The following is a 6708-nucleotide window of genomic DNA, read 5'->3' as shown; positions in this document are numbered from 1 at the left end:
TTTAAAGATGTAATGTTATATTAGGAGTAGATGATAGATAAATTTTTTAATTTTTATTTAAAAATAAATAAAATCCCTCATCAAAATTAATTATAAATAGGTTCATGACTTTTGTAAATAGAGGGAGTAAATATAGGTCCATTTGTAGAGAGAATTATATATCTTCTATTTACAAGATCACAAATTTATTTATATTTTAATTTTTTAAAGAATTTATTTATTTTTGTGATAAAAAATAAAAAATTCATTGTCGTTTTTTCTCCTCACTAGACTCATTTCTTGGCCTCAAATTTGAGATTGAAGAAAAGAAATTTACAGAATTATTTTAACAGACAAAATCATAAATTAAGTATATATAAACAAGATTAATACGTATCTAGTAATATATATAATTATTTAGATATAAAAAAAAAAGAACGCATATAAGATGAAAAAGAAAATACCATTGGTGGCTACTAAAGCGAGAAGGATCATTACAAATGATATCTTAGTTGCAATCTTCATCATGTTTCCTAGTTTTTTGGATTAAAAAATAAAGACTAGGTTGAAGTCACAAACAAAATATTTTGTGTTTTGATGGCTTCTATGAAGGCCTTTTGATGTAAATTTATAGAGTTGGATGAGTGTCAAAAGATAGTAATAAATTATAATATATTATACATAAAATATTTGATTTTAAATTTGTTTTAATTATATTCTATTCATGGTTTAACAACTATCAAAATTGAATATGTTCTCTCATTATTCATAATAATAATAACAATAATAATAATAATAATAATAATAATAATTGGATTTATCTGTAATACTCCTTATAAGAGAATGTATTTGATAAAATATCTTTTGGTCAAATTTAAATCTAAGTCTTAGTTAATCTAGAGAATAGTCAATCATCTAATTAATGTTAACAAAATAAAATCATATTGTTTCCAAACTAATAATTTTACTTAAATAGTTGATTTTTTTTTTTGGAAAAAAGGAATAAAGAAAAAATTTAAACTATATCATAATCTAACTAGTAAATTTAAATTATTACTAAAATTTAATTATATTTTATTAGTAGGTTGAGAATCTTTTAACTTTAATCGTAGTCATATTCTAATATTTTTCACCGATCTTATTCAGCCCTACTTGCAACAAAATAAAATTTTTCAATTAAACATAATATATAATCATTTCATATTTCATACATATTAATAAAATAAAATATACAAAATTAAGTCCATATTAAAATTAAAAGCAACAAAATATAATGAAATTTATGTTAAAATTATAAAAGAGAGAGAATGTGAGTTTAATCTCTATCAACTTCATTATATACGTATAATATTTTTTAACAATATACTTTAATTTATATTTAATTACTCTGGTGGTCCCTATAGTTTAGCAAAATTTTTAATTAGGTCCTTATACTTTTTTTCCTTTTAATTGAGTCCTCACACCAATTTTTTTAATTGGATTCTTATACTTTTTTCTCCTTTTAATTGGATATCTGCACCAATTTTTTTTAATTGGGTCTCTATATAGTTAAACCAATTACTGTAAAAAAATCTAATTAAAAAAAATTGGTGTAGGGACCCAATTAAAAAAAAAAGTATAGGGACCTAATTGAAAATTTCACAAAACTATATGGACCAACAAAGTAATTAAACCTTTAATTTATTACGAGTGCGAGTAAGTCGGCTAGGGTTCCTAACCCTATCCCCAGTTTAACCCACTACGCTCTCAATTCTACCAGAACGAGTTAGATCGGATTGAGTACTCGTTTATAGAGTTAATACTGCCAATCCTGTGCCAAAAGGGCCAATATGGATTTGATAATAATACAAGACACTACAAGGTTTTTGCTTATTTATGGCAATTTTTTTTATTTGTGGAGGTTTATAACCCCACCAAATAATTTGTGGGGGTTTCTAAAACACCCAAAATTTAAGGTGTTAGGAGGTCTTTTGTGGGGTAGTTTTTAAGAACCTCCACAATCTATTCAGTGGTGTGTGGGGATTTGTATGTATTTAGTGGAAGTTTTATATTAGACTTTTGTGATAATTTTAAATCACTTTTGTGGCAGTTTAAAATCTCCATAAATTGATTTTTTAATTTAACAAAAATTAATTATTTTGTGAGATTTTCAAACCTCCACAAAATCTGTAATTATTTATTTATTTTCAATTTCAAATAATTCATTAATCTCATCTCATTTACATACTCTCAAATTAGAAATTTATTTTTTAATATCAAAATTAAAAACTAAATCTTTTATAATACAATTCTTCAATATAAGACAAAACTCTATATATAAAAAAAAATTTAATGTCAATAGTTCCAAACATAATTGCATATAGTATTGTTCTACATAAGTATTACTATTTTTCTTTAAAAAGTAAAATAAAACAACAACTTCAATATTTTAATATCATCTAATTACGTAAAAATCTCAAATATACGATCCAGATCCAGAAATAAAAAAACATTCTATGAACTACACAACCTTAAGAACATGCCGGAGATTCTAAACCTATAAAGCACTTTGCCAAATAAACTACCAGTATTTCAGCCTCCTTAATGTCCCAAGCTTCATCAGCATTGAACAAGACAAATAACATTCACCACTCAAATTGAGAATAAGAAATTTTCAAGAAATGTGAGAAACATGTATTGATAAGACATTTAGAGGCTCCAGTTTGGAGTGAATTAAATGAAGATAATGTAGTAGGAGACAAACTATAGGGAAAATTATAAAGAGATTTCAAATTAAAAAAATGGTATAAACATGGATATGATCCATAATATTCATTTGATCTTTGTAATCAAAAAACAACCCACTATGTGGGACTAGGCTGCTAGTGCTGGCTAGTGTTTCTCTTGCCCTTTTTTTGGTTGAAATATGATAACTGAAATGTCACTCCCATCGTGCTTCAAAATTAATAATGTTCTCTATGTCAAAGTAAAATTGTCCACTCACATGGCCACTCTGATCCACACAAATACATCCACAACCCAAAAACTAAAAACATATTAATTAATTATTAGAATGGCAAGCAAATATTCCTCAAACAAATCAAAGGCAAATACCTTTCTTTACATTGTATCCTGATTGTCTCAAAAATAGAATCATCTTTGACTCAATCTCATCATACCTAGAAGCGCAACAGCAACAAGGAATTCCATTAATATCAGATAGAAAGGTGAATCAAGGCATAAAGCACACACACGAGATAGAGAGAGAGAGAGCACCTTTCTTTTGCCCGATTCACAATTGGATCATCTATATTATTTACAACAACAAGCAGCTTAGTCACACCCAATATTTTTGCAAGCTGGACATGCTCACGAGTTTGTCCACCTCTCTCATATCCAGTTTCAAATTCTCCCTTTCAAGCAGAAATTACCTAATTATTGAGAGAGTCACAGAACGGCACATATAAATATATACCCGTTAAGAAGCATCTGATAAAAGATCAAGAAACAAAATGTGGCATTATAGATCAACTAACCAACACTCCAACATCGGCTTGAGATGCACCACTAATCATGTTAGGAACATAGCTTTTCTGACCTTGCAATAACAATGGAACTTAAGATATATCTTCCAACAAAACCTGTTTTTTTTTTTTTTTTTAAATGACCATATAATTATAAAGATATAAGAACACTGAAAATAGATCTAAGGATAATTTTCCAGCAATATAGATACTCACAGGTGCATCCAAAATTGTAAACTGTGTTGACTCTGTCTCAAAATGAGCTCTTCCAATTTCAACTATTTTTTCCTGCAATTATTACAAATTTACGACTTTACCCTGATTATGAGTTCTAAGCTAACCAAAAAAATGAAAGGGAAAAAACCAAATAAATTATAAAATTATTCATACCTTCACTCTCTCCTCCTCATTTATGTCCATTATATAAGCCATCTACCTACCAAACAAGTTCCAAATTATTAATTCAATGTAGATTAAAGACACAACATGAACACCCAAAATAGGCTTACAATTATATGGCTTTAAGTGTCCATGATTCAACTAAAGATATATAGTTAGAAACACTAAAAACAAAATAATTGTGAAGGTTCACATGCGAAATTTTGAAAAGTAAAAGAATCTCTCATGTAACAAACAACTAACAAGTGTATAACAAAAAACATACTTGAGAAAATACACAAATCAGCATTGTTGTTGGTATTTTTAGATGCTGCCTGGTGCTGGAAGTTGAAGTGAATGAGAAGCATTGCTGTTATCCCTCTCATCTACAAACTTCAATGAATTTTTTATGCGTTTGCCCCTTGGCATGACTGCATATCAACAAACACAAAATTTTTAAGCACACAAAAGATAATTAGACATTATATTAATAATTAAACATAAAATTGTCAAGCACATAACAAATAAAAAGCTTAAAATATTATCTTTGGTATAATTTTGTACAAATTTTCATTCAAGCATATCTCTTGTCAAGTTAGTAGCTACATTATCTTCAATAGCAACGTTATCTAATAATACACAACAATACTCCATCCTTTATTTACCATATAATCAATATAATACACCATTTGTGGGTGAGATACTTCATATAAGGTTCTATTCCTAATAAAATAAAAATAAAGTTTTGCTAAATTCAAGCTGTATTTCCTAATACACAAGCTGTATGTACCATAACACCAAGACAAATCATAATTAATATACAAGTTGTATTTCCCAATCGTAGACTATAGCATGCTCTCCTTAATAAAGGGAAGAACATAATTGTAAGCAGGAAAAATCAAAATCAGCTGTTAGAATCTTACCAAACATAAAACATTAGAATATAGAAGTTTGACGAGCAATACCTTGCCAGAAGGAGATTCAGTGAGATATCTACACAAAAGAGGAAGTTCTCGTTGAAATTGGCTTTCAAATGTTGCAGGTGCATTACACAGGATATATCAATGACCATAGTCATCGACTGGATATGACCTTCTAGATACATATATCTTCACATAGTAATTTTTAAAGGACAAATATAGTACATTTCTGTTTTTTCTTTTGCTGTCAGGCAGGGCTATTGGGAATGGGGGGTACCAACCAAAAGCAAGGAACCTGAAAACAGGCATTGCATTACAATTTCAGGAAGTTTAACAATACACAAGAGGATTAGGAGCCAATTTTTGGATGTCAATGTGACCTGTGGCAAAAGTCCGCTCATGTATATCTGAATCAAAATAATAAGTAAATTTAACGCAAATATAAAATGATATAAACCCATTAGCAAGGGCAAATTGAATCTCTTTATGAATCTGACACATTCATCATGACCTGTAAAGAAGCATCAAAAGTTTATCTTTTAATCAAGCTAAGCCATCAAATAATTGAAAAGGATACTAGTAGTTGTACAGATGAACCAACACACAACCCAACAATAACATAGAGCAATGACACTTTCAATAGAAAAGAAAATTTACTGGGAGATATGCACCATCAATAGAGAGATTGAAGCAGCCCAGACGATCTCCAGAAAGTGAATCAGCTCCACACTGGAGAACTATTGCACCAGGTTGATATGTTTCCACTACGTTAGAGATGATTTATAGCATAAAAATTTTCAAAGTTTCAGATTAAACGTAATCAAGTAAGAAATAATGCACAGAGACAGAGTGAGAGGGAGTTGGACTTAGAGTCTTGAAAAGTCGAGTAAAGCTAGGGTCATCTATGGCATAATACTTGCCTTCTTGTTCTCCTATTTCCTTCAATACAGTAATATCAGTTCCAATCATTCAAAAATAGAGCTTTAGAATGTTTAAAATAATAACAACATTCAATTTCAGCGAATATACAGCTAGCAACATTCCCCTGTCAAGTGGTGCCTGAAACCAAACAACTTACAAAAAATACAGAGTAAAGAAAATACTTCCATACTTGTGAAAACTGACAGTCATCACCCTATCAATAAAAAATTGACCATTCAACAAAAAATAGAGAAATCCCAAGCAGAAAATTCACATTCCACATAAGGCCAAGATTATTGAGAAGTGTAACAACGGAGATCCAAAAAACCAATAACAGTTTCTTCTTTTACTTCCGTTGATAGTGAAGAATAAACTATATACAAAGCATTTCAAAAACACTAGGGATAATGAAAAAAATAATGAAGAACCTAATGGAAGCTAATATAGTTTGATCAACAAGCTAATCAAATTCTCAGTTTTTAGACTGCTGGATTTATCTCAAACTCTTTGTATCTTAGCTTTTGCTTTGTACAAGGACCATATATAAGAAGAGTATCCTCTGATTATACAAGTAGTGTTCTATATATTATGTATTGTAAATGAAAAAATAGAAATTAACATATTAAAAACTAAAATCAAAGAGTATCAATATAGTATAAACCAGTATAGTATATATTGCAACTTGCAAGGACCAATATACTCTGAAAAATAGGAAACTAATTTGTATCTTCAGAAACAGATCAAAATGTCAATTAATAGGACAAGAGAACAATTAATTAATCAAGTAATTACAATTCACAATTAGAAAGAGAAATAGAGAATCATGATCATAGCAAATAATCAAATCCAAAATAACAAAGATCGCAGAGACACGTAAAGAGACAAATGAAATTCTTTGAAATAAAATGACATCTATTAATAGAGAAGAGATATCAACAAATTAATAGCGAAGAAGAAGTATCAGTAGCAGCTCGAAGGAGAAATATGGAGGTAGAGAAAGCAGCGTC

The 6708-nt window shown here is 29.0% G+C and overlaps 1 long non-coding RNA gene across 3 annotated transcripts; it reads right to left on the bottom strand.

The window, feature by feature from the left end:
- Window positions 1–2751: 2751 nt before the first annotated feature.
- On the bottom strand, window positions 2752–6268 carry LOC112716276 (uncharacterized). 3 transcript variants are annotated; one of them, XR_003160241.3, is made up of 8 exons: window positions 5452–6268; window positions 4826–5291; window positions 4147–4291; window positions 3873–3918; window positions 3699–3770; window positions 3495–3599; window positions 3235–3389; window positions 2752–3137 (listed from the first exon to the last, which is right to left on the bottom strand). It is a non-coding gene; the product is annotated as an uncharacterized lncRNA (long non-coding RNA). The 3 variants fall into 3 exon arrangements; XR_003160243.3 differs by having other exon boundaries at window positions 2752–2971; window positions 3073–3137; window positions 4826–6263; XR_003160240.3 differs by having other exon boundaries at window positions 4826–6260.
- Window positions 6269–6708: the final 440 nt, after the last annotated feature.

This window comes from Arachis hypogaea, chromosome 10 (genome assembly GCF_003086295.3).
Source record: "Arachis hypogaea cultivar Tifrunner chromosome 10, arahy.Tifrunner.gnm2.J5K5, whole genome shotgun sequence".
NCBI classification, from domain to species: Eukaryota; Viridiplantae; Streptophyta; class Magnoliopsida; order Fabales; family Fabaceae; genus Arachis; species Arachis hypogaea.
The sequence above is the reverse complement of the archived record's forward strand: the minus strand, read 5'-3'. Positions and strand labels throughout refer to the sequence as shown.